This window comes from Panthera leo, chromosome E2, assembly GCF_018350215.1.
Source record: "Panthera leo isolate Ple1 chromosome E2, P.leo_Ple1_pat1.1, whole genome shotgun sequence".
Lineage (NCBI taxonomy): Eukaryota > Metazoa > Chordata > Mammalia > Carnivora > Felidae > Panthera > Panthera leo.
In genome coordinates, this window is record NC_056693.1 from 11,925,925 (window position 1) to 11,952,345 (window position 26,421).

Sequence of the window (26,421 nt, forward strand, 5' to 3'; positions counted from 1 at the left end):
CTCTGTTCTTCTCCCAGAAGCTCAGGCCCCCAGCGCGTCTTCCTATCCCTGCGTCTCCAGTCCATCCTCCCATTGCCACCAGATTCTTCCTGTCGCTTGGCCGTGACCCTGTTACTGTGGCTGCGACGTGTCCAGCTTTTGTTATGATGCCACCCCATCCTGTGCCACCTCACCGCGCTCTTCTCCGGAAGCTGATGCGGGGACACACGTTCTCAATCTAGTTCTTACACCCCCTCTCTTCTCACCCCATGCAGGGGTGGACCAGGATGGCCCTGCCTTGCAGAGCTCCATTGGTTGTGCTCTGCGTGAGCGCTGTACGTTGTGGGTGAGGGCATGGGCGCTAATCCACGCAGGTTGGGGGCTGGGCCTTCCATCTCTGGGGGAGGGGGGGTGCTGGAGATCAGGGCCCCACCTCACGTACAACTCCTGGCGATCACGGGTAAACCCTCACCGTGGCTGCCACATGGCGAGACTGGATTATAGATTAGTTGCAGGCTCCCGGCCAGTCAGGAAGGGACTTTGCCCCTGGGTGGGACTGGGGTGGTTTCTCTCTCTCTCTCTTGAGGAACTGACAAGGCTGGCCTCTAGCGGAAGATTAACAAGACAGGAGAGAAGGACCTAGCAGGGGATCCTTGGCCTTGTGCGAGCTCCCCAGCTGCCACCTGCCCCAGGTGAGCTACATCCACTGGCCCACTGCTGGTGGTTTCTTTTTGGTGGAATCCGTTCTCCAAACATCTGTCAGGAAACTTCTCAATTTAGAGGGCCTCAGGGGCTGAAGGTTCCGGATGCCCTCCACCTCTGCAGAAGGAATACGGTTTTGGAAGAGAGTCCTCTGATATTCGTGCCCCTATCCTTCCTCAGTAATACAAATTGTAACTGGACACGTTTGGAGCCCAGCAAGGACGTTGTCTGTGTTCTGCTGAGCTGTGGCCCTGTGATTACATTTTGACCAATAGAAGTAAAAGTGGTGTATGGGACTTCCAGGCGTTGCCCTTAAAAAACAGTTTTCCTAACCCCTTCTTCCTTTTCACCACTGACTGGAATGTAGATATGATGGCTGGAGCTCCAGCAGCCATCTTGGGCCACAAGTTATATACTGAAGATGATAGCAATAGTATGAAAGGAGGCTGGGTCCCCGCGATTATGAAGTGTCACATTAGCCCTGGGCACCCTATCTCCAGACCCCATTTATGTAAAAGCAAATTAAATTTCTGTCTGGTCTAGGCTGTTTGACTTGGGGGTTTTCTGGTATTTACAGCTGAGTCTAGGCATAACAAAGCACTCTGTCAGGAGGGGCAGTCCAGGGTGCATCCTGTCAAGGCAGGTCTCTGGAGATTCTCTTGGGTCCACAGGGCGGGAAGCCAACTTGAAGTAGTTTAAGGAAACAGAGAAATTTGTTCTGATTCCAAGATAGCAGTGGGGCTGTGGCTCGGGGGCACCCAGCACCAGAGGCTCCAGCCTCGCAGGAATTTTTTTTTCCTCTCTGCCTCGATTCATTCTTGTCTCTTAGACTAGCTGTCTCCACAAAGGCCAGAACATGGCTGCTCAAAGCCCTCAGGTTGTCTGCTTACACTTTTGGCCGCTCGGACGGAGATGAACTCCCTGAGGCTCACCCGACTTCACCGTGATGAAGTTGAGACCTGAAGAAATGACCAAGGCAGACAGTTGTTATACTTTTTAGACAAAGAGGCAATCAATCTGTAAGGAATTGGCAGGATAAATAAAGCTTAACTTTGCGGGGGTGGGGGGTGCCTGGGTGGCTCAGTTGGTTGAGTATCAGACTTTTTTTTTTTAAATGTTTATTTTTTGACAGAAAGAGACAGAGTGTGAGTGGGGGAGGGGCAGAGAGAGAGGGAGACACCGAATCCGAAGCAGGATCCAGGCTCTGAGCTGTCCTCACAGAGCCTGACGCGGGGCTCGAACCTATGAACTGTGAGATGATGACCTGCGCTGAAATTGGACGCTCAGCTCAACCGACTGAGCCACCCAGGCGCCCCGAGTATCCGACTCTTGATTTCAGCTCAGGTCACATTCCCAGGGTCGTGGGATCGAGCCCTGCCTCAGGCTCCGTGCTGCGCATAGAGCCTGCCTGGCATTCTCTCTCTCCCTCTGCCCCCTCCCGCTCATTCTCTGTCTCTTTCTCTCGAATAAAATTAAAAAGAAATTTTTTTTTTTAAAAAAGAAAGCTTAACTTTGGGAACTTCAGTTTAGTAAGGAATTCTAAATTCCTTAGAATTTAGGGGTGGTAAATTAATGAAAAGTGACAAGGGTTGTTTATACAGCCTTCTCGCCCCTGAATTTCTTATACCTGGTGATAAGGGTATCTCTTTACCTCCTGGTACAGGGAAGGGCACTTTTCACATGGGACATTTATTTCCTGCTTTCAGGGGAACAGAGGAGGGTCTGAGTGTCCTTCTGGCACGGGCCGTCTCCTAAGTAACTTTCATTTCAAATCAATATGCCATAGTGGCACATTTTGGGGCCACCTGCCCTGGGCCCCTACAGGGTCACCTGTCGCTCTCCCCACACCCCCATGCAGTCTGTCAAAGTTGCCATTAGCTCCACATTTTCTCCAGAACCTCCCGTTGTTTTCCCTGCTCCCCGCCCCATCCCCAGGCTACCACTGGTCAGCTTCACGTCTCTGGAGGTTAGATTGCATTTTCCCGTCTCGTATGCGAATAGAATCACGCAACAGGTCCTCTTTGCTTTTGTCTGGCTTCCTTTGTGCGGCATGATTACCGGTGAGACCTCTCCATGTCGTTACCAACTGCTTGTTCCTTTCTCTCGCTGTGTGCTAATCCTTTGCAAGGATACCCTGCAGCTTGCATATCCGTCCCCCCACGGATGGCCATCTGGGCTGTTGCAGTTTCGAGAAATGAGGAGTGCCCTGGTCCGAGCACTCTCATCTGTGGTCCGGGTCACGGCCGTCAAGCCTCCCGTCTCTCCGCTCGCTCCTGCCCTCGTTCCCCCTCCTCTTTTCCCCACTCTTAGCCACAGGGATTCCGTGAAACCCCAAAGTCACGTCTTAGCCCTTTTTTGATCTGTGGCAAGCAGGGCACCACCCGGGTCCTCGCCACTCCCAAGTGCCGTCCCCTCCGCGTTTACTTTCTGCCCTCACCTCCTCTCTCCTCACTGGCCTCCTCCGGGCACACCTCCCCTGCTCTTTGGTCCCCCACACCTACCCCGTGGCCCCTGCTTGGGCAGGGGCGAGCCCAGCTCCCGCCTGGCTGCTCTCTGTCCGGACGCCCCTCCCACAGACTCACTTCTTTTGGGTCGTTGTGTGAGTGTCGCCTCCTGAGAGAGCCGCCCCCCCCCCCGCCCGACACTTCTCATCTCCCTTCGCTGAGGACCGCATCGTTTACTACCTTGCTGTGTTCCTTGGCTGCCTCCCACCCCCACCCCAGGTCACCACCCCGTAGGTGGGGGCTTTTATTTGTTCACCGGGACCCAGTGCAGTGCCCTGCACACAGTCGGTGCTTCACCTAGTAGCTGTCGGCTGCCCGGGTCCGTCTGGCATCCCAGTCCTTCCATGCTGCCCACAGCCCCGTCCAGATCTTCCTGGCCTACCCCAGGGGCAGTCCATCCGCCCTTCCCCTGGTGATCACTGCCTCGCCTGTCACCACCCCACTCCAGCGACCTCTCCTAAAAGCGCTCCTGAGCACCCGGTTGCTGGCGCTCCACGTCGTTTTGTTAATACTCCCATCAAGGGGTATATTTTTTTATATTTTTAATGTTTATTTTTGAGAGAGAGAACGTGTGAGTGGGGGAGGGGCAGAGAGAGAGAGAGAGAGAGAGAGAGAGAGAGAGAGAATCCAAAGCAGGCTCCAGGCTCTGAGCCGTCAGCACAGAGCCCGACGTGGGGCTCGAACCCACGAACCGCGAGATCATGACCTGAGCCGAAGTCAGACGCTCAACCGACTGAGCCACCCGGGCGCCCCCATATTTTTCACACTGTCAAGAGGCAGGTGGCGAAGCTGCCTTCCCAGGTAACCCAGGGTCTAGAAGGTACACAGACTTCCACGCCCTGGCTTCACCCCTCCACCTGCGCGCTCTCGCCGTCCCAGCTGTGGGCAGGTCGCTTCGCGTGAACGCGCTGGCTTCTTCCTCCAGGGAGCCGTGGTGATGCCTCCTTCCTCGCCACGTTGTAAGATGATTCAAGGCACATAAAGTCCCTGGCACGGGGAAGAAATTTAATAAAAGTCCATTCCCTCTGTGCTGGGGGATGTGTCAGGCCTGGTGGTTGTGTTTGGGGGAGTTTATGGTCCAATCAGGGAGATAAGGTCAGTGCTGTCAGGGCCATAAGGGACGGGAGACAGTGTTCTGGGACTCTGGACGTGGGTGCCTCCTGCTTGGTGCGGAAAGGTGGGTCTCCGTCCGTCCGTCTGTTCGTTTGTTCATTCATTCATTCATTCATTCATTCATTCCCCATTCAACCATGAAGTGTCAGCTAAATTCCAACTGGCAGGTGTGGGCGGGGAGTGGAGTTGGGAGGGAGAGGCCTCCTAGGGGAGGAGCAGGGTGGGCTCAGGGCCAGCGTCAGAGCCATTTCGGGAGGGATAGTATCAGGTGGGTCTCCACGAGGAGGCCTGGCTCCCTCACTGCCACAGCGCAGAACCCCTTGTCCCGTTTTTCTCATTAAAATCCGTCAGTGGCCCATCTGTGCTACGGAATCAGAAGCAGGTCTGTCTGTCACTGCATGGGCTCTGCGACCTCCCACCACCCTCTCTTGTTCCCCTGTGCTTGGCGTGCCAAATCGCCCGCACTCCAGAGCCTGGAGCCTGCCTCGGATTCTGTGTCTCCCTCCCACCCTGTCGCTCCCCTGCTCACGCTCTGTCTCTCTCAAAAAAAACGAATAAACATTAAAAAACTTAAAAAAAAAAAAAAAAAAAATGCGAGCCCATCGTTAAGTGTAAAGCTTATACTTGCGAAAGCGAATTTTCGCAAACTGCACGCGCCCGTTTAACCCGGCCCCGCCTCAAAGTCAGAACATTGGCCCCACTCCCAGCCCCCTGGGTCCCCTCCCCGTCATTACCCCCCAAAGGCAACCACCGCCCGTCCAGGTTTCTGGGGCAGGTTTGCCTGCCTGCGATCACACTTCATATAGAGGCGGAGTCACCCGTCGGGCACCCCGCGTCTCACCCCTTCAGCCCAACAGCGTGTTGGCAACGCTCACGCCCACGGTTGCCTGAATCGCGTCGTCGAACCCCTTGACGAACGTCCTTGGTTTGGACAGAGGATTTGCGACCTCTGCTTCTCTGACCTTTGAGTGCTGCTGCTTTTTTTTTTTTTTTAATGTTTATTTTTGAGAGAGTGCGAGAGAGCGAGCGGGGGGGAGGGGCAGGGAGAGAGGGAGACACAGAGTCTGAAGCAGGCTCCGGGCTGAGGGGGTGGGGGATAGTCTGTTCCAGGCCCGTGTCTGGGCTTCTGGTGACCTCAGGAGTTCCTGGTAAGTGCCGCTCCCCCTGTGTCTCCGCTTCATCTTCCCTCTTGGCGTGTCTGGGGCCTGTGCCTAAATTTCCCCTTTTTGGAAGGGCACGGTCATATCGGATCAGGCCTTGCCCTTACTGACCTCATGTGCACTCGATCATCCGCAAAGACTGTATTCCCAAAAAATAATGTCAGGTTTGCAGGTCCTGGGAGTTAGAACTTCATCTTTTTGGGGGGCCACATTTGAACTGCTAGTAACCCCTTTGCCTCAGTTTGGGCCAGCCCAACGGCAGGACTCCTCAGGGGATGGGCTCAGAGCGGCCAGGGGCCTCACTTCCTGTCCCTCGGCAGATCAACTTCCTCCCCACCAGGCCTGCCTTCCTCACCACCTCACAGGCCTGCACCCAGGAGCCCTCCCAGGCCAACTCCTGCCGCAGCTCCCTGTTTCCCTGCTTGTTTGGGGCAGGCGCAGGGACACGGAAGCTTCCAGAATCGGCTTGGCTCGCAGCGAAGGCTGGTGACGTCCTCTGAAGGGCTGTCGATCTCAAAGGTAAAAATCCTGCCGGTTATGTTACCAGCAAAAGATAGGCTTAGCCGGGACTGAAAGAGAATCGCAATCTCGGACAAACGCGCTGTGGCAAAACCGTTCGGAAGCCCCAGGAGCAAAGGGAAGGCGCACTTTTTAAAAGAGGGCAGGAGTCCGTGGGGAAGGCTGTTCTGAGCTAAAGTTCATCGCCATATACTGGGAGTTGGAAGTGTGGTGGCTTCTCACTGGCTGAGCTGTCGCTGGCGGGGTGGGGGAGAGGAGGAAAGACTTCCTCCCTCAGGCTGCAGTAGTATCCATGTACAAGGTCACGTCTGTGTAAGGTCAAGTCCGTCTTCCTGTTGGGTCTGCAATGGACTCCAGGTGGAAGCTCGCGAGAGCTCCCCTCTGCCCAACCCTCCCGACGACATTTTAGTGATTTTCCGATATTAATTTTCAGAAGGCCCGCCCATTGTGACCATCACCCGAGGACAGGCCTGTGTCACGCTCTGCTTCTGTAGCAGGAGGCGAAGACTCATGCTGGATGGCCGGGGCTCAGATTCCCATCTTGCCACACCCGGGCTGTGTGATCTTGTGAGATTACTGACCCTCTCTGGGCTTCAGTTTCTTCACGTCTAATGGGGATAATACTAACTAATAATACCTTCTTCCTAAGGTTGATGGGAAGACTAAGAGCTCATCCGATAAAGCTCTCATAACTGTGCCTGGCACACAGTAAGCGCTCCATAAATGCTCACTTTCATTATCCCAGGTTTAGGTTGAGCTGGTCTGCAGACAGTGCCTCCAGACTCCCAAAGGTGGTAGGCTTCTGGCTCCTGAATTTCTGCTTCCAGGTCTGACGTGACTTCTCCTAATGACCAACTTAGGCTCCGTGCGTCCCCTCTGGGGGTGTGTTTTGCATCTGTCCAAGTGTCGCAAAATTCCAATCATGTCGAGTTGACTGTGAAAGCGAATTTTTTTTTTTTTTTTTTTTGCGAATTTTTGTTTTAGAAAGAAAAGGTGCCTAAGCACCTAAATTGCCTCAAAAGTCCACAGTCTTGCCACCGCTGATAAATTAGAACAAGGAATACACAATAATCCTTTCCTTTGAAAGACTCTGCAAATTTTGAAGAAACAAATGTTTATTATAAATGCAGAATTAAATCCAAGTGCCCTTCACGTTGTTTTTTAAATTTATCTTATTTTTTTTAAGCTTATTTGTGTGTGTGTGTGTGTGTGTGTGTGTGTGAGAGAGAGAGAGAGAGAGAGAGAGAGAGAGCACTTGAGGGGGGCAGGGGCAGAGACAAAGAGGGAGGGAGAGAGAGAGAGGGAGGGAGGGAGGGAGGGAGGATCCTAAGCAGGCTCCATGCTGTCAGCACAGAGCCTGACAGGGGACTTGATCCCACGAACTGTGAGATCAGGACCTGGGCTGAAATCCAGAGTTGGATGCTTAACCAAGACACCCAGGTGTCCCTTTTTTTTTTTTTTTAAACAAAATTACAATTTTTCCATTTTGAGTTTAACACCCAAAAGAAGTCACATAAGCAGGACTGGGAGTTCCCGTGTATACTCAGCGTGATGTTTTTACTCCCAGCACTTCTGACACCAAATGTGTGGGTGTCTTTCCTCACATCAACAACGAATTCTCTGACAGACAATCTAACGGACTGTCCTGCCATTCAGTTCTGGCACGAACCACCCAGAGTTAGCGTCAGACCCCACAGGTGAAGGGCTCAGCCCCACCAGACTGCCCTCACGTCGGATGCCAGTCCCAAGCGTCGGGTCCCCAGGTTACCCACGCTTGTGCCTGACTTGGCTACGAAGTTGGAGGGTTTTCACCACCCTCCTCCCTTACAGCTTCAATAGTTTGCTAGAGCTGCCCACAAAACTCAGGGAAGCACCTAACTTGCATTTTCTGGGTGGTTATGAGGGATACGACTCAGGAACAGCCAGATGCGAGAGAGATGCAAAGGACAAGGGACGGGGGCGGGTGGTACACAGAGCTTGCATGACCCCTGAGGGCACCGCCCGTCTAGCCCTCCGTGTGCTCTTCAGCCTGGAAGCTCTCTGAGCCCCTGTGTTCAGAGTTTTTACGTAGGTTTCACTATGTAGGTGCAATTGATTAAGCCGCTGGACGCTGATGAGTATCTCAGTCTCCAGCCCCTGTCTCCTCCTCAGGTGTCCGGGGAGGGGCGCGGCGGAGGCTGAAAGTCCCAACCCACTAACCACATCTTGGTCTCTTTGGCGACCAGTCCCCCCTCCCCCCACCCCCCACCCCAGCATCCTGAAGCCATCTAGGGGCCCCCAGTCACATTATTGGCATACAGAAGACACTCTAAACTCTGGAGATCCCCAAAGGTTTTAGGACTGTGCACCAGGAACCCAGAACAAAGACCCGTATTTAGTTTTTATCGTATCACATCCAGCTTTGCCCAGTGATTATATTTTATATAACTATATTACTTTGTCAAAATCAGGAAGTGGATGTTGGGACAATACTCCTAATTCAGGACAAACCTTATCATGCTGTTTTGTTTTTTTTTTTAAGTCTTTAAAATACTTAGAAAAACACAAAAATTAAAGAATGAAAAATCCCTTTCACGATGGGGTGAGTTTGAGGTAAGCTGTGCAGGGATAGGGGGTGGATTTTTGGTTACCCCATCTGGTAGGCTTTGGCTTTAGCCACATTCCCCAGCAGCTGTGGGCTGCTTGACTTTAGTCCGGGCCCCAGATGGATGACTGTCAAATTCTAGACCCCTGGAACCAGCCAATCTGTCCCACTTACTCGCCTCTGAGAAACAGAAGTGCCTGCAATTGAAACATGACCAGTGTGTGTTTCGTGTCTCTGCCCCCTGGAGAAATGTATGAACCCCTGCCAGAGGGGCCCCTTCTGCCTCGCACACCCCCCACTGGGGGACCCAGCTGGGTAGGAGTGGTCAGGGCCTAGGCAGAGACTGGCTCTCATCAATCCCACCGCCTCAGCATCAATGGTCTGTGGTTTGTTTCTCAGACACTGCTTGTTATCTCTGATTAAAGCCTCTGCCCAAATGACCCAAAGAAGTGCCCAGAACAGGAAGCTTTTTTTTTTAAGTTTTTATTTTTATTTATTATGGGAGAGATAGCAAGCAGGGAGGAACAGAGAGAGAGGGAGACAGAATCCCAAGCAGGCTGCGTAGAGCCCAACGGGGGACTCAGACCCACGAACAGGGAGATCATGACCTGAGCCGAAATCAAGAGTTGGACGCTTAACCGACTGAGCCACCCAGGAGCCCGGAAGCTTTTTTTTTTTAATGTTTTATTTATTTATTTATTAATTAAAAAAAAATTTTTTTTTTAATGTTTATTTTTGAGACAGAGAGAGACAGAGCATGAACGGGGGAGGGTCAGAGAGAGAGGGAGACACAGAATCTGAAACAGTTTCCAGGCTCTGAGCTGTCGGCACAGAGCCCGACGTGGGGCTCGAACTCCCAGACCGTGAGATCATGACCTGAGCCGAAGTCGGACGCTTGACCGACTGAGCCACCCAGGCGCCCCATAATGTTTTATTTATTTTTGAGAGAGAGTGTGTGAGCTAGGGGAAATGGGAAGAGAGAGAGGGGGACAGAGAATCCAAAGCAGACTCCGTGCTGACAACAGAGAGCCCAATGTGGGCCTTGAACTCACGAACCGTGAGATCGTGACCTGAGCCGAAGTCGGACGCTCAACTGACTGAACCACCCAGGTGCCCTGAGCGGGAAGCTTTTATACCCTATTGACAAAACAACTTTGTTTTGTACAGATTTCTCAGCCCTAAATTCCCTGACTCTGGTGACGAGAAGGTCTTTCTTCCTGGTACAGGGAGTGGATCTTACATGTCGGAGTTTTACGAGCTGTTTCAGGGAAGAAGGGCGAGAGTGATCTTCTTTTTCTGCCATTTCTTAAAATTCCTTCACTTTAGATCTTTCATATGCCAAGGTGCCCCATTTTGGGGTGGCACATCCTGAACCCCGTCAATGGGGAGACAGCCTCGATTTCCAGCCCAGGTTCAGAGCTTCCTCTAAGGCACTTCTGGACTCAATCTTATGCACTCAGCCTAATTTCATAGCTTCCAAGAAAATGGGGCTTCACGGGCCGGGCCTTACGAACCCCCGTCCTCGCAGCCCTGCTTTTTTCCCCGTGCCGATCGCAACACGGTGTCCTTTCACCATCACCTGCCCTCTGCCCGTCCTCACATCTCCTAGAGCCCTGTGTCTCTCCTTTGGAGGAGATCGCCCATGGGCGATCCGAGCCCGTCAGTAAGCCTCACATGTCAGTCTGCAGGAAGCATTCCCTAGTTATATCAGATAAGCTTTATCACACCTCCAAATTTGGTCATGGGGACTGAAGGGGCTAGTCCATAGTAGGTGCATAGGAGAGTCTTTGGTTCACGAACTGTATGAGCCACATGTTTTGTTTTTCAGTATCATGAAGCATCCGGGGCCTTGCTGATCCTGGAGGGGTCTGTCTCCCGGGGTTAACCGATCGCTAGAGGTGGCGAAAGGCTCCCCTCTCCTGTGCAGACTAATCAACCCAGGGCTCAGGTCCCTGACCAGTTTCTTTATGAGGTGGGGGTCTCCTGTTTTGGGTCATTCTCCCTGTGAACCGTCCCAGGGCCAAATACCTGGCAACTAGGGACAGACCCTGCCCCCCAAAGCCTGCTGAAATTTACTCAAGGCAGCCAGTTGTAAATGGCAGTTTATACCCTACTTTGTCCATTTCCCCCTGCAAAAAGCACAGTGCGTATACTCTCTCTCTCCCCTTCCCTCCCCCGGAGACCAACTTTAGTGTTCTCTCCGGTGGCCCTTCGTGGCGGGGTGTACTCCCTCATCATGGGAACTGTATGTCTTCAGTGGCAAGCTCCCGATCTGTTGGCCACGCCCTGCCTGAATGAAAATTAAATCTGTGTTTTAAAACGTCCCATGAGGGCTCACAGTCTCATCTGTCAGGGCACGGTCTATGGCTTGCTCACCGCTGACAAAGCCCTGGAGACAAAGCGGGCATTCATGCAAGCTCCCCTGGGGGCTTGCAGAGAGCAGCTGGATCCCGGTCGAGTCTGGCCCTTCCTCGTCCCCGGGGCCCACATGCAGAGCTGCCTGAGCCCGGAGTCTCCCGGCAACCCCCTTCCCCCACCTCCAACCCGCTTCTGCCCTTACCCAGATGAACTTCAGGGCTGGCAGTCCCTTCAAACTGAGTGCCAAATGTGGTGTGTGCCTGCATTTTCGTCTTGGAGAGAGGCCTGAAGGTTTCTGTCCCGGCTCTCCAGGGAATCTTTGACTCTTCCCCAAAGATGAGCAATCTCATCCCTAACTTGCGTCATCTATATGGTGTGATTGCACCGATAACTGCCTTAGGGGAGGAGGATGGGGTGGTGACTGGGAGGGACACAGGCAGCCTCTGTCGCTGGCAGGGTTCTAGCTCGTACTCCTGTGGGTGTTTGCTAGAATTTGAGCTGCATATTTGGGTCTTGCATACTTTTCTCTAAAAATTTTTTTTTACTGTTTATTTTTGCGAGGAGGGGAGGGGCAGAGAGAGAGGGAGACACAGAGTCCGAAGCAGGCTCCAGGCTCCAGGCTCCGAGCTGTCAGCACAGAGCCCGACGCGGGGCTCGAGCCCACGAACCGTGAGATCATGACCTCAGCCGAAGTCAGATACTTAACCAGCTGAGCCACCCAGGCGCCCCTTTTTCTCTAAACGCGTTAGGAGAATTTGGGAGTGTGGTAAAGCAAATGTGGCACAATGTTATCATTTGGGAATTTACAAAGTAAAGGGATATAGATGTTAGTTTTGCTATTCTCGTCAGTAGGTTTGAGATTTTTCGTAATTTAAAGTTGGGTAGAATTACAAAGAAACCACACACACACACACACACACACACACACACACACGCACGTGCGCATATTAATACTAAACTAAAAAGCTTTCCCAAAGAAGTAGGCGGGAGTCAGACTACCTTCTACACCCTTGCATGTTGTCCGTCTGTCGTGTTTCTGTGTCTCAGGCTTGTTCCCAAACCTGTCATCCTCCTCTCTTGGGAAATCATGAAGTCTGCCTCCCTACAACCCTCGCCTCCTATAACACCCACCCCCTCAAAGTCTTCCCAGCCCTTCCCCGGGGCTGGAGCTTCCACGTACTCTAAGGAAGAAAACACCAATCGTAGACTCAGCTCAATCCAAGTCCCAGCTCTGCCGCTTTCCAGGTTGGGTAGGTTACCTATCGCTGTGTAACAAGTTGTCCCCAAGTGCAGTGGCTTAAACAACAGAGCATCATCTCACCCGCCCACAGGACCCTGAGCCAGAGCAGCCCCACTGGGCTCTTCCTGAATTCCTCACCCGTAGAGATTGGGAGAGACAATAACAAAGTTGCTCCGAGTGGCTCAGTGTTGGGGTCATTCGTTACGCACTGGTAGTGACCGGGACACCAACCCAGGACACTTTAAAGCCAAAAGAACGTCCTAGGACACAGTGTGTACTTTGAGAGGGCTCAGAAGAGAAAGCAAGCCAAGTCAGAGCCTCATGAAAGCCCCGAGTACCTTACCTCTGTCTCTCTCCACTCACCTTTCTCCTCCTAATCAGCTTCCCCTGTGTCTCAGTGCCCAGCATGGGGAACTGTTCACCTTTCTCCTCCTAATCAGCTTCCCCTGTGTCTCAGTGCCCAGCATGGGGAAAGGGGGCTGCCCCCAGTGACCGTTTTCATAGCCTTTCTTCAGGAGGCTGAGCTACAGTCTGTTGGTTTCAATCCCAGATTCCCACAGAAAGAGACTCTGGTGTCCATACTAGGGGTTCTGAGGTTGCACAGGCAGTGCCCACCCTTGGCCTCAAGAGACTCTGACATCGGGCCCCTCCTCTGCCTGCCAGATTGGGCACCCAGGCCAGGGCTGGAGTTGGGGTGCTGGGTGTGTTTGGGGCTCCCAGAAGCAGCTCCAGTGACCAAGCTTTGGATGCACGTGGCTGAGTTGGTCGCATAAGCCCAGGAGGCACCCTTGGTTGGGGGGAGGAGTGAGAGGGAGGGAGGAAACCTGGGGGGTGCTCGTGAGCAGGGCACTTCTGTGGGTGGGGGCTGGGGGGTCCTGCTGGGGAAAGCATTGCCTCTGAGCTCCTGTCCTCAGGGACAAGGGGGCTGTTGTGGCCCAAATCATGCCCCGCCCATTTCCTATGTTGAAGCCCTAAACCTCAATGTGACTGTATTTGGAGATGGGGCCTCTTTAAAGGCTCTTGTGGGGGCACCTGGGTGGCTCAGTCAGTTAAGCGTCCGACTTCGGCTCAGGTCATGATCTCGCGGTCTGTGGGTTCGAGCCCCGTGTCAGGCTCTGTGCTGACAGATCAGAACCTGGAGCCTGTTTCAGATTCTGTGTCTCCCTCTTTCTCTGTCCCTCCCCTGTTCATGCTCTCTCTCTCTCTCTCTCTGTCTCAAAAATAAATGAATGTTAAAAAAATAAATAAAAAAAAAATAAAGGCTCTTGTGTCCCACGTTGTAATTAATTAATAATTCGTGGGGAGCTATTCTGAGACTATGTAAATATCCTCTTCGTTATCACACTTTATTAATTCATGTAAATCAGTATTTATATATCAGTATGGATTTGTGGCTTCCACTTTATTTAGTGCTTCATAGTCTCTTACTATCTGTTGAGGGTTGAATTGTGTCCCGTCCCCTGCCCCCAATTCGTATGTGGACGTCCTAACTCTCTAGTGCCTCAGAAGGCGACTTTGTTAGGCAATAGGGTCATTGCAGATATAATTCGCTAAGATGAGGTCATATTGGAGCAGGGTACATCCCTAACCCAGTATGACTGGTATCCTTATAAAAAGGGGGAAATTTGGACACGGACACGCACACAGGGAGAACGCCATGAAAAGATAAAGGCAGGGGCGCCTGGTGGCTTAGTCGGTTAAGGGTCTGACTTCAGCTCAGGTCATGATCTTGCGGTTGATGAGTTCGAGCCCCGCTTCGGGCCCTGTGCTGGTAGCTTGGAGCCTGAATTCTGCTTCGGATTCTTTGTCTCCCATTCTCTCTCTGCCCCTCCCCCATTTGTGTGTGCGTGCGCGCTCTCTCTCTCTCTCTCTTTCTTTCAAAAATGAATAAACATTAAAAGGCTCGTGAGGGATGTTGTCACATACACGTATAGCCAGGTGGCCTGGAGGGCTTTTTTTTTTTCTTAGGGAGGGGACCCTACCAAATTCCCCCCTTTGATACTCGGGCCCCACTCTTTAGGGTCAAACAGCCTCATCTTGGTTTAGAAGTTTATATAGGCTGTCCTTCCACGTATCTGGTATAGTCCACCTGGGGGCCGCCATTTAATAGTTGCGTTGACTTTGTCCCAGGCCTCTTGGAGAGGAGAGAAGTTAGACAAAGGGTGGGGGTCTGGCTCAAGGTGATCTGGGGTCCCCCACCATTGGGTTTTTCAGGCCGTTGAGTTATAAAATCTTTGGCCTGGGCAAGTTAAGTTTTTAACAGAGATGACGATGAACTTTTTCCCCACGGGGCAAGACAGTTTCTCCCAATAATTGAGCTTTTGAGAAGCCAAATCCTGGCAGTAGGACTGGGGTATTTTGTTTTCGTATAAGGTTTGTGGGGATCTAATTTTTTTTAGTCTCTTATGGCCATTGTTTCCCCTTGTTGGTACCAAATGAAGTATCTATCCTATGCACAAAAGGAAGGTGAGCGTTAACAGAAACCCCTCAGCACATTTCTAGGCGGCCAGGGTGGCCTCAGCCAATTCTGTGGCAAAGAGTAGAGCGAGAATCATAGTAATAGTGAGAAACAAGGCGTGACGCTGCCTCACAGTAAGGAAACACATAGAAACTCGGGGCGCCTGGGTGGCTCAGTCGGTGAAGCATCCGACCTCGGCTCAGGTCACGATCTCGTGGTTGGTGAGTTCGAGCCCCGCGTCAGGCTCTGTGCTGACAGCTCAGGGCCTGGAGCCTGCTTCCGATTCTGTGTCTCCCCCTCTCTGCCCCTCCCCTGCTCATGCTCTGTCTCTCTCTGTCTCTCAATAATGAACAAACATTGTAAAAATTTTTTTAAAAAAGAAAGAAAATAAGGGCAGTCTTTTGTTTCACCAGACCGCCGATTCCTCAGGCTTCTGCCGTGCGTAGAAGTGTTTAAAGCAGTGACTAAAGCAGGGCTGCAGTCTCCCGGAGCCCCTGGGGTTGCGGATTGCTTCTTCCGTGTGGTCAGCTTGCACAGCGCTGATGAATCAGGGATGCGCTCCCAGTTTCGAGATGCCGGCTTCACTCTGCTGTGGTGAATCCAGGGACCTACTTTGGCTACCTTGACTGCAGTAGGGGTGGACAAGATGACAGTGAACAGTCCCCTCCAGAGGGGTTTTAGAGGTTGGACAGTCCACTCCTTTATCCACATGGCATCTCCTGGTTTAAAGGGGTGAGCGTCTGTGGTCAGACTCACAGATAATCGCTCCCTGACCCAATGGTATAAGGTGGTTAGGGTAGAGCCAGTGGTCCATATCTGTTGTCTTCGGGTTAGATTGTCTATCTTATTTAGATGCCGCCTTACGCCCTTGATAATGGGGGGAGGGCACCCATACAGGATTTCAAAAGGGGAGAACCCCAGATGTTTCTTCAGCCTCCCACCTGCGGCTGCGGTCGGCCTTCCTGAACGTCCCTGATCTTTCCCTGCCTAATGTTACCCCTTTTCCTACTCATCCTTCCCCTGGAATAGGGCCTAAAACTGCTGTTAGGGAACAGGGACGGTAACTGTTCTGGCTTCTTCAAGCTGGTAAGGGATGGGGTAGGGGTACAGCAGTTAGAGTCTACCCAAGGGTTGGTTGAAGGGCCAGAGTATGGTTTTACAGGAAGACTGGCAGGCATGAGGTGGCGTAAACATCAGCAGACACAAAGAGAAAAACACAAAGATTATACTGACCAACAAGATGGCATCCTAAAATGGCGTCTACAGTTTCCAAACCTGTGGAATAAGCTAGGAGAGACCCTGACCTTGTAAACAACGTATGTCAGGGAATCTCTCATAACCCAGGTGATGGAGAAGCCCGAGCAGTAAGAAATCAATGGTGGCTCTATTTCCAAGAGTTTGGCCCTAACTTAGTTAAAAAAAAATTTTTGTTTGGGGCGCCTGGGTGGCTCAGTCGGTTGGGCGTCCGACTTCAGCTCAGGTCACGATCTCGCGGTTCGCGAGTTCGAGCCCCGCATCGGGCTCTGGGCTGACGGCTCGGAACCTGGAGCCTGCTTCCGATTCTGTCTCCCCCTCTGTCTCTGCCCCTCCCCCGTTCATGCTGTGTTTCTCTCTGTCTCAAAAATAAATAAACATTAAAAAAAATTTTGTTTAAGCATCTAATGCTTGTGAGGTGTTAGAGTTGTGCTGAGTATAAGCAGACAGTTTGCTTTCTTTTGATTTGTAAAACTTTTCCAAGAGCCAGGATTTCTAGAGAAAGAGGCAAGGGAGCTATTTACCATTATTAATTTGTAAATTTTTAGGTAGGCCAATCCTGGGTATTATTTTATAAAGCAGCATTTTTATTACCTTTTGTGCCTTTTTTTGTCTTGTAGGGGAAGGCCTTTACCCAACTAGTAAAAGTATTAACCCATACCAACAAATGTTGGAATTTCTTTGACCTTGGCATAGGAGTGAAACCTAATTGTCAAGTCTTTTCTGGATAGCCTCCAGTTCGCTGATTGCCTGGGAGAGCAAGTTTGTGGTTGAAAGGATTGTTTCTAAGACATACTTCGCAGGCTGATACCATTTGCACAACTGTCCTTGACAATTTGTTTGTTTCCCAGTAAGCATCCTTTGGGCCATTTGGGGTTTTCATTTTGGTTGTCCCCTCTGAGGACGCTCATTTTAGTCCTCTGCATTCACAGCCATAGAAATGGCACTTGGTGCCAGGACCTCAGGAAGTCTGGTCTGACAAGGTACGTAAGGCCACAACTAAGGCCTCAGATTTTTTTTTTTTAAAGCCTCCTTTTCTGTTTTGTTTGTAATCTACCCAACTGGCAGCTGGTAAGAGCAGGTCCCTTTGAGGCCAACAGCCAATTTTTGCATTTTCTCTGATTATCTAGGGCTGATTGAGTGACAGATTTGTCCTTTAAAATCATCTCAGCCTTAGGGGTGTGGGGGGCGGGGGGAATAGCCATATATTTAACGAGAACCTTCCTCAACCTCTCCAGGAAGGCCATTGGGCTCTCATTTTGTGTTTGTAAAATAGTGGCTAATTTAGCATAATTGAAGGGCTAAATCTTAGATTTCCTTAATTTTTTTTTTTTTTTTAATATCTGTCTCATTAAGGGTCTGACTTAACAAAAGCATATCTTTCTAGGTCAACTCAAAAACATACGTAATGTTCTGAAAAGCCTTTATATACTTATCGGATCAGAAAATTTACCTCGATCTCCTTTCATCTGTCTTAAACCTTGTACTGTAAAGGTTTTTTCTTCTGGCATTCTAGCTTCTTGTAAGGGAAACATGCCTGTTACATTACAGAAAGGGCCTGGATAAGGTGGGTAGCAGGGAGCAGAATTGTATTTCTTTTTTTTTTTAAATACAGATTGAGGACCCGAGGAGGAGGAGGTTGAGGTGGGAGACTTCCCTTCCTCCTTCTCTATGTCTGTTTTGGGTACAGGTAAGGGGCCCTTAATTGTGTCCCCTCCTGATTGCTGGGCTCTAAAAAGGGTTGCCATTAAATCAGGATCCATCTTACGTCTTACAAATATCTCGATTTTTTTCTTAAGGCCCCAAAAGAATGCACATTGGGGAATTCCCCCCATTTTCCTTCACATTTGCAAAACAAGTCCAATTGTAGGGTACTATGGTCATTGATATTTCCTTCTGGCGGTCAGGTTCCCTCTTCCAATTTGTAATGGGGCCAAGGCTTTGGGCAAAAGGAAATGAGTCATAATGCATTCCAGAGGAGTAATGGCCTTAGTTGGGGGAATTACCCATCTATAGGAAAAAGAAAGAAAGTTGTCCCTTATCTCAATTTCCTGGAGCTGGCCAGGAGAAACCTCACCTCCTGGCCCCGCATTTTGGCTGGCTATGTGCCAAAAGTCATTCTTGCCCAGGCTCGACCTCACCTCCGAGAGCTGACCTGGTCTTTCTGGTAGGGACACATCTGTTATAAGATGGCTGACAGGACTGATAGGGAAATTCCTGTCCCTGACCTAAGACTCCCCTTCCAGGTTCTTCTTCCCACCCTGCTTGCCGTGCGCCAGATTACTACTAATGAGGAATGTGGAGGTAACAGACTATATGCTCCGGGCTCAGACCTCTGGAGAATGATCTCCTCTGAGCCCGCCAGTGTAAAAGAGACCTCCTGCCTCCCAAGACCTCCAGGTATCGCTTGGTTCTTCTGCTGGATGATCCAAACCCGTTTCTGTGACATTTCCTGTGTTGTTTTTTTTTTTTTTTTACCCCTCTGCTTCCCACCTGTAGGACCTTGGGGATATGCACTGTGACCAGGCCAGACTTTCTTGGTTGTCGTAGTATGTACTAATTTTATTTTGGCCCAACAGTAACTTCCATATTGATCATGGCCGTTGAGGGAGGGCATTAAAGGGCCAAAGTCGAGGTCTATTCTCCTGCCTTTTTCAATAATGCCTACTAAATAAGTTTCAGCCATGTGGATATCCATTTTTGGCACACAGTGAGCCAAGTTTAGTAAAATGGCTCCCATGTATCTCGGTAAAAGCCCTTCATAGATCATCCCTCCCTCCTACGGCAGAGGCATCCATTTCTCGGCTGAACAGGAACAACACAAAAGGGAAGGATTTGGAGGCACCAAGGGTATTGCCATCATTTTCCCAGCCTTTGGATGAAAGGAGGAATTTGAATCTTAACCCTGTGTACTTCTAAAATCCATTTATTTTAACCTTACTATGTCCTGACCACACATACACTTTCTTTTTAAAGATTTTCCCTCATGAAACTTCTACAACTTTTCTTTGCATTTAGATTTTGTCCCAAGCCATTTCTCTCCAAATAGCCAGTCTCATTTAGGACAAAATTACTGCTTTTACCTGCAGCAAAAATATATTTCCGTTTTGTATATCTTTCTTTCGTGTCTCCTACTTTTCTACATACAGCGTTGCTTTTTTTTTTAAATCCGTTTTAACTACATTTAGTAGAATTTTAACTCTTAGAAACTTTAGTCTCCAGTGAAAACGAAGTAGTGACCAGTTGTGAACTCTATGTGCCATCAGAATTTTGTTTTTAGATGGCAGACTTATGAATCCACTAAGCACGAAGCATGTTTTCCAACTGTTCCAAATATCCTTAGTTTTTCTGCAACAAGTCAGAAGCACAACCCTGCATCTAGTAATTAGTGCTTTAGCCTCTTATCTCGTTAGATATCCCATGAATTCAATCTCAATTTATCGTGCAAGCAAAACTTGAACATTTTAGGTTACCAAAGACTTTGAAAGCGATCTTCACAATTACTCATGAAAATTGTGAGACAGACAAAATCAGCCATCACAGATTGGAACAGAGATAACCACTTATTTGACCTTTCGTAAATCTAGGTAGAGTAAAAGTTTGTTTTTGTTTTTAATGTTGATGAACATTGTCTATCTCAAACCAGCAAACTTAAAATTAGCTTAAACACTGAGAACGTTTTACTTGGGTCCATGTAAGGCAATTTGTTCCCCATGTTGTTTTTCACTTGGGACGTTGGTTGCGAAATCTGAAGTGGGCAGCCTTCGGTCCTCAAAATCTAGGGTGGGAGGAGGAGCTGTGGTGCCTGAGGCATCAGGGAGCCAGTTATGCAAGCCCCCCCCCCCCCAAGTGGGGGCAGAAACAGGAGGCGGGGAAGGGCAGGCAGAAGGGGCGCAGTGCCAGCAGAAGGCAGCGAAAGAGAATTCCCAGTTTTAAATCTTGTCAGCTCAGACAGAGGAGCAGACTCCAGGCTTTTGTTGTTGTTGTTGTTGTTGTTGTTGTTGTTGTTGTTGTTGTTGTTTTGTTTTGTTCTCCACTAGTGGAGTTAGGCAGTCCATGTCAGTCCAGAGAACACAGGGAATTTCCCTGAAACAAAGGAGTTTCAGCATCTGTTTGGGAATATTCCTTAAAGTCCCCGTTCTGAGGTAGAGTAACCAGAGACAGTTGGCTCTGATTATCCTAGTCATTGACCCAGGAAATGAATGAGAGACAAGTCCACATACACAGTCACACGGCAACTCCAACCTGCTGCCCAGCACCCCGTGCCCAACACCTTAGAGTTGTAGCTTTGTTCCTCGTCCCTTGTGGAATTAGGACTGGGAGGTGATCAGGCTCCCTTTCTGACTCTTATGGGCAGGTCTGCCTAAACGAACCTGGGTTCTTACCAGTCTCTGAACTGGTTCCTGGGCCTCACGGGTTCCATTGGTGCACACGGGGTCCTCGCCCCGGTGCACCGGGAGGGCTAGTCTCCTGCGGATCAAGCGCGCCGTCTCCGAATCCCGGATGAGCCCCCAAGTAATGTAGCAGGATTCTTGCACAGAGAGTCGTGACACGGAGGCTTTTCTTTCCAGGAAGCAACTTCATTCCTGCCGGCACTGCTCAGTTGGGTTCGTATCCAAAGAGCTGAGCCCCAAACACCACGTGGCATAGTTTTTTATACATTTTTTACTTCTTTGTCTCCCACATGTGGTAATGCACAAACATGCAGCCTGATTAAGTAAGTGGTCTCATGTTACAAGGTCATGAGGGACGTTGTCAGTACCCATATAGCCAGGTTGCCTTGAGGTTTTTTTTTCTTTCCTCAGGGAGGGGACCCTATCACAGCCCCAGCTAGAAATAATCCTATTGTCCATTAAAAGGTGAGTGGAGAAGCAAATTGTGGAACATCCCCGCGGTGGAACACCATTTGGCAATAAAAAAGGATGAACTCTCGATCCACACGGCAGCTGGGATGAGTCTCAGACTCACGAGGCTGAGTATCAGAAGCTGAACACAAAAGACCACATAACGTCTGATTCCATTTCCATGAACTTTCTAGAAAAAAGGCCTTGGGATGTCCAAGACTGGCACCAGCAGGCTTCAACTGGGAGGCCCAGTCACTGGGATTTGAAACGAGAGTCAGGGGCCCTCCGGCAGGTAGCTCACTTGGAAGCATGAAGTCAGGGGCCTACGGTAGCCATTTTCTCGCCTTGGTGGAGAGAGTTTGCCAGGGAGAAGATGATTGTGATAAGCGTTATATATGACGTATGTAATACATAGTCTGTCCATATGTAATACATAAACCATGCATGGAACAGCACACACAAAGCCAGGCTGTGGACCCGGCAGCGTTTCCATGGGAAGGAGACAGTATTATCGCTCTTGTGTGTGAGAACAAGATGAGGAAATAGGGTGAGGGAGGCCATGCGGTGTGTGGGGTGTGTAGGGGTTCGTCTGACTTCAGGGAAGGGACAGAAGCTGCCCTGAGGGTAGGGGGGCCCTGGCTGCTCAGGTCCATGAGATCCAGCCTTGTCCTGCCTTTGATTTGGAGTCGCCTTTTGGTCTTCTGACAATAAATCCCTTTCCACTTGAACAATCTGACATCAGAGTTTCTGGCCTCTTGAGGCTAGGGAGGCATTGGCGGTTCTGCCTCCTTGGGGGCCCCGACTTGCTTTGGCCACTGCCTGCTGATGCGTAATTCATGCATTATGGTCAAGGGGATGAGGCGGGGATAACCCGTGGCACAAAAGCTCGCAGCTCTCTTTGGGGATCCCATACCTCTGGAGGCTCAGTGGCCTTGGCAGGCACTAAGAGTTGGGGGACTGTGCCCTTAGCAACCCCAGGTGGATGTGACCCCCCTCCTCCACGACCGCAGGATCACTCCACACAGCTTATGTGAATTCTTGTCCCATGTAGCTGGGTATAATAATAAAAAGAGCTGCAGGGGGCGCTCTCAGAGCCCTGCCCACATCCCTTGGATGTTCCATGGTGTTCTAGTAGACTTCCAACATGCATCTTGGTGCCTGTGGGCTATTTTCTGGCCACTCTGAAGGCCGCTCTCCCTGCATGGGCCAAATTGGGAGTGCCTCAGGACTAATACCCTGTGGGAACAGCACTCAGGCAATGACTGAGAGAAATTGGAGCAAAAATACCCCAGTGCCCTTGCACCTTGGGTGTGCACCTGCCCTGCTTTCCTATAGGCTTGAGCTCTGGTTACTAGCTGTGGCAGCTGGCATAGTGGCCCCCCCTTATAATCCATCCTCCCTGCTCTGTGTCGCCCCCCCCCCCCCCAATCACTGTTCCTTGAGCTTCCGAAATTAACTAGGAAGTCTCGAGAGTCCTCTTCTGGGAGATTCTAAACTAAGACAACAGCTAATGCTTTTGAGCCCTTCCTATCGCCAGGCCCGTGATCTTACTTAATCCGCACAAGAACCTCAGAGATGAGTACTACTGTTAATCCCCATTTGAAGGATGAGGAGACTGAGGCACAGAGAGGGGATGTCTATCCAACTGTGGCAGGCCGAGTAGTGTCCTGCCAGAGATGTCCACATCCTAATCCCTCGAACTGGTGAATATGTTAGCTCCCGTGGCAAGAGGGACTTTGCCGACGTAATTGAGTTAAGGATCTTGAGATGGAGTGATCCACCTGGATTATTTGGATGGGCCCTTAGTAATCCTAGGAGTTCTTATAAGAGGGAAGCGGGAGGACCAGAGTCAGAGGAGGAGATATGGTGATGGAAGGGAGGTTGGAGCACGGTGGTGGTGGGGGGGGGGGGGGAGGGGGGCGGGGGGGGGGGCGTGAGCTAATGTAAGGAACGCAGGTGCCTCTAGAAGCTGGAAAAAGCAAGGGCATGGATTCTCCCCTGGAGCCCAGAGGGATGTGGCTGTGTTAAGTCATGTTAGATTTCTGATTTGCAGAACCGTCAGATAATACATTTGTGTTCTCTTAAGCTGCTAAGTTTGTGGAAATTCGTTACGGCAGCAACAGGAAATGAAGGCATTTGGCAGCCACGTGACCTCTCATGACCTCACCAGGAAAGTCATGAGTCACTGTCTTACGCTATTGCCAAAGCAGCCCCAAGCCAGCCCAGATTCCAGGCAGGGGTCTCAGTCTCATCCTTTCCGTGGAAGGAGTGACAAAGAATTTGCAGCCATTTTAATACCCTAACAAGCTCATGATCAACCTTTGCTGTTGTCTCCACTTATTAGATGAGGAGGAGGCTCAGAGACGTCTAGTAATTTGCTAAAGATCACTCAGCTAGAAAGTGGCTGAGCCGGAATTTAAGCCCAGGGTCCTTACTTTGAAGTATTTCCAATGTGTTCTTTGAACCCAGCGTGTTCAGAGCCCCCTGTTTCCAGAAGCCAGACTGCTGACATCTCTCGCTTCCTTTATTCAGTCCGTCCTAGTGGGGTCTGGCCAGGTGCTGATCACACACGGTTCTGGCCTCAGTTCGGACAGACTAACTTCAATTCCACGAGTGTGCTGTAATCAATGAGCTCACTCTTCCTGGGCCCTGGGGGTGGGGGTGGGGGGCACTCTAGATTAATGATGCTCGGTTGACAGGGCAGTTGAAATCCAGGGTGAATGGGTGGTTCATGGAGGTGTTGGGCCTCTGGATTGTTATCCTGTGGCTCCTGTAAACAATCGCCACAAATGTGGTGACTTACAACAGCACAAACGTATCCTTATATACTTCCGGAGGTTAGGAGTCCAAAATCAGTCTGTCGGGGGCAGAAGTCAAGATATTGGCGGGACTTTGCTCCCCTGGGAAGCTGTAGGGGAGAATGTGTTCCCTCATCTTTCCCAGCTTCTAGAACTGCATTCCTTGGTTCTTCGTCTTCAAAGCCAGCATCATGGCACCATCTCTGACCCCGTTTCCCTCTGCTTCTGTCTGCTCCTACCACGTGGCCCTGTTCTCTTCTGTCAAATCTCCCTCTGTTGCCTCCTTCTAAGCACACTCGCCTTTAGGGTCCAGCTGGGTAACCCAGGCCAATCGCCCCATCTCAAGACCCCTTAACTTCGTCGTAGCTGCAAACTATCTTTTTACCACGTAAAGGAACAGTCACAGGTTCCGGGGATTAGGACTGGGAAATCTTTGGGCACTCTCCCCCGCCCCCATCTCCACAGAAGCCTCGGCGGAGAGTGGCCAGGGCATTCTACGGACCACCCATCCCTGGGGAGGGGGCATTGCTGGCATTGTACTTGGAGTGATGGTTGGTGTGGTTCTGGTCACCACCGTGGGCTATTTCCTGGGCTTCACGCGGGGCCAGGTAGCCATGGCTTCCCTTTCCCGAAACGAGGGCTGGGCTCTCATCTCCGCGGGGAGGCTGGGGGAATCCCTGGACAGGATGAGGATAGAGATGGGTGAACCACATTTCTGAGTTCTCTTTATGCTGGTGGAGACTAAGGGCGGACAGGTCGGCAGAGACCCGATCATAGAAGCCTTGAATGCCAAGCTGAAGGCTTTAGAGCTTACTCGTCTGGGTGTGGGGGGGAACCAAAGAGCTTTCCCTGCTCCACAGGCCAGCCCTCCACCGCTCTGGGCCTGGCAGAATGGCTGGCTGGGAGGGCGTGCAAGGGTAGCATGTGGGGGACAAGAGCTCAGAATTCTTTTCTGGGTGTGTGGAAGCTAGTGGTGAGAAGGGAGGCAGAGGCCTGTTTGTAGAGACCTTGAATGCCAAGCTCAAAACTTCTCCCATGGGGGGTCAGCGAGCGCCATCTTCAGCCGCCCCCCCCCCCCCTCGTTGCATGTAGATCTGGGGCAAGGAGGTGGTAAGGTTGAGTGAGGAACAAGAGAATGGGGCTCCCTGTGTGTGTGTGTGTGTGTGTGTGTGTGTGTGTGTGTGTGGCAGGGAGGCGGTGGGAGGATGGACATTAATGGTGGAAAGGCTGGTGTGGGTCATATCACGGAGGCCTTCAACACTAGAGCAGAGATTTGGGATTTTAGCCCCTTGTCGCGGGAAGCCCCGTATTCTGCACCCCCTTCCCCTGGGCAGAATTAAAATCCTCTCTCCTCTGACTTCCCCTCCGGCTCAGGGCCGCTGTGTTTTCTCACCTGAGAAGGTAAGTCCGGTGCCGATTATTGCCGACAGGGTCAGCAGGTGCACAGCAGGGCTTGGGGAGGGGTGCGGCATCCAGGGGAGGGAGCTTGAAAGCTGTGGAAGTGTCTCTGTAGATGAACCTCTGTACCTTCCTCTCCTCTGTCCTGCACGGGAGGCTGATGCTGGGCCGGAGGACCCGGGGGCTCCCAGGGGCATGAGGAAGGGGCCCACTGGCCGGTCCAAGGACCCCTGTTTACTCCAGCCCCCCTTCTCTTTATCACCCTCAGAAGATATATGAAGAGTGAGAAGGGGTCACTCTTGAAGGGGTCACTGCAGGAAGTCAGGGGAACTCGAGGCAGCTCCTTTTCAGCCTGTCCCGGTCCTGCCATCTTCTGCTTAGAATGCACATCCTGGGCGGTGTGAATGGAGCCCCATTGGAGCGTCAGCGCCCTGGGAGCAGGGCCTTGTCTGCTTTGTCTGCCGTCGTGGCCGCAGTACCTGGAACAGCGCCCGGCCCGTGGTAGCTGCCCAGTGTATGTGAGTTGACCGGCGGAATGAGCGGACAGATACCCTCTGGGACTACAGTGAGGACCAGCGCACAGACGTTCACAGCAAAAGCCGTCGATCGGGTCAGTGTGCCGCCGTCCAGAATTGAGGGCTCTTCCTGGCCTCCCGGCCCTCTTCCTGGCTGCCCGGGCCTCTTGTCTTTGGGCTTCTGGGTTCACTCGGCGAAGCGGAGATGCGGGGAGGGGTTATCTTCATCTCGCACACGCAGCTGAACTTCAGGCCCCGCTCCCTGGGGCCAGGAAAAGCGAGCGGGCTGGATGATGCCAAGTGTCCGTGGGGACAGAGTCGGGGGAGCCTCAGACAGCGTTGGCGGGAATGTGGACGGCAACAGCGATTCTGTAGGACAACGTGGTATGACTTGGGCAGACCAAGCATGTGCAGCCCCCAGGACCCAGCAATTATCCTCTCGGGTATATACTCCCACAGGAATGTTCTCGCAGCCCAAAGGAACATAAAGATGCGCATTGTAGGGGCGCCTGGGTGGCTCAGTCGGTTGAGCGTCCAACGTCGGCTCAGGTCACCATCTCACGGTCCGTGGGTTCGAGCCCCGCGTCGGGCTCTGTGCTGACAGCTCGGAGCCTGGAGCTTGCTTCCGATTCTGTGTCTCCCTCTCTCTCTCTGCCTCTTTCTCTCTCTCTCAAAATTAAATCAACATTAAAAAAAAATTTTTTTTTTAAAAGAAGCCCCAGGGTAAGTCTCCCGTGCCCCTGTTCCTACCTGCTCTCGCGAAGCTTTCAGAGAGACAGGGTAGATGGGAATTCTGAAAGCTCGCGACCCTGTCTTCATCCTTAATGCCCACGGAATCAAATCCAGCCCTCAGCATGTGCCTGACAAAGTGGGCTGAGCCAGAACCTGCCCCAGGAGAGAGTGACTGTCGCCAGATGTGTGGGTAGGCCACAGGAGGACGAGGAAACGCGGTGCTGGTGGGAAGTGGCTCCCTGACTGGATCCTCTTGCCCCTGG

The 26,421-nt window shown here is 51.3% G+C and overlaps 1 protein-coding gene and 1 non-coding gene across 2 annotated transcripts in view; one reads left to right on the forward strand and one right to left on the reverse strand.

Moving 5' to 3' along the window:
- The window catches only part of CEACAM20 (CEA cell adhesion molecule 20), a 65,770-nt gene that overhangs the window by 6,670 nt on the left and 32,679 nt on the right, over positions 1 to 26,421 (forward strand). The gene's annotated exons all lie outside the window — the stretch shown is intronic.
- Positions 3,849 to 3,933, reverse strand: TRNAR-UCG. The gene has a single exon. It is a non-coding gene; the product is annotated as a tRNA-Arg (tRNA).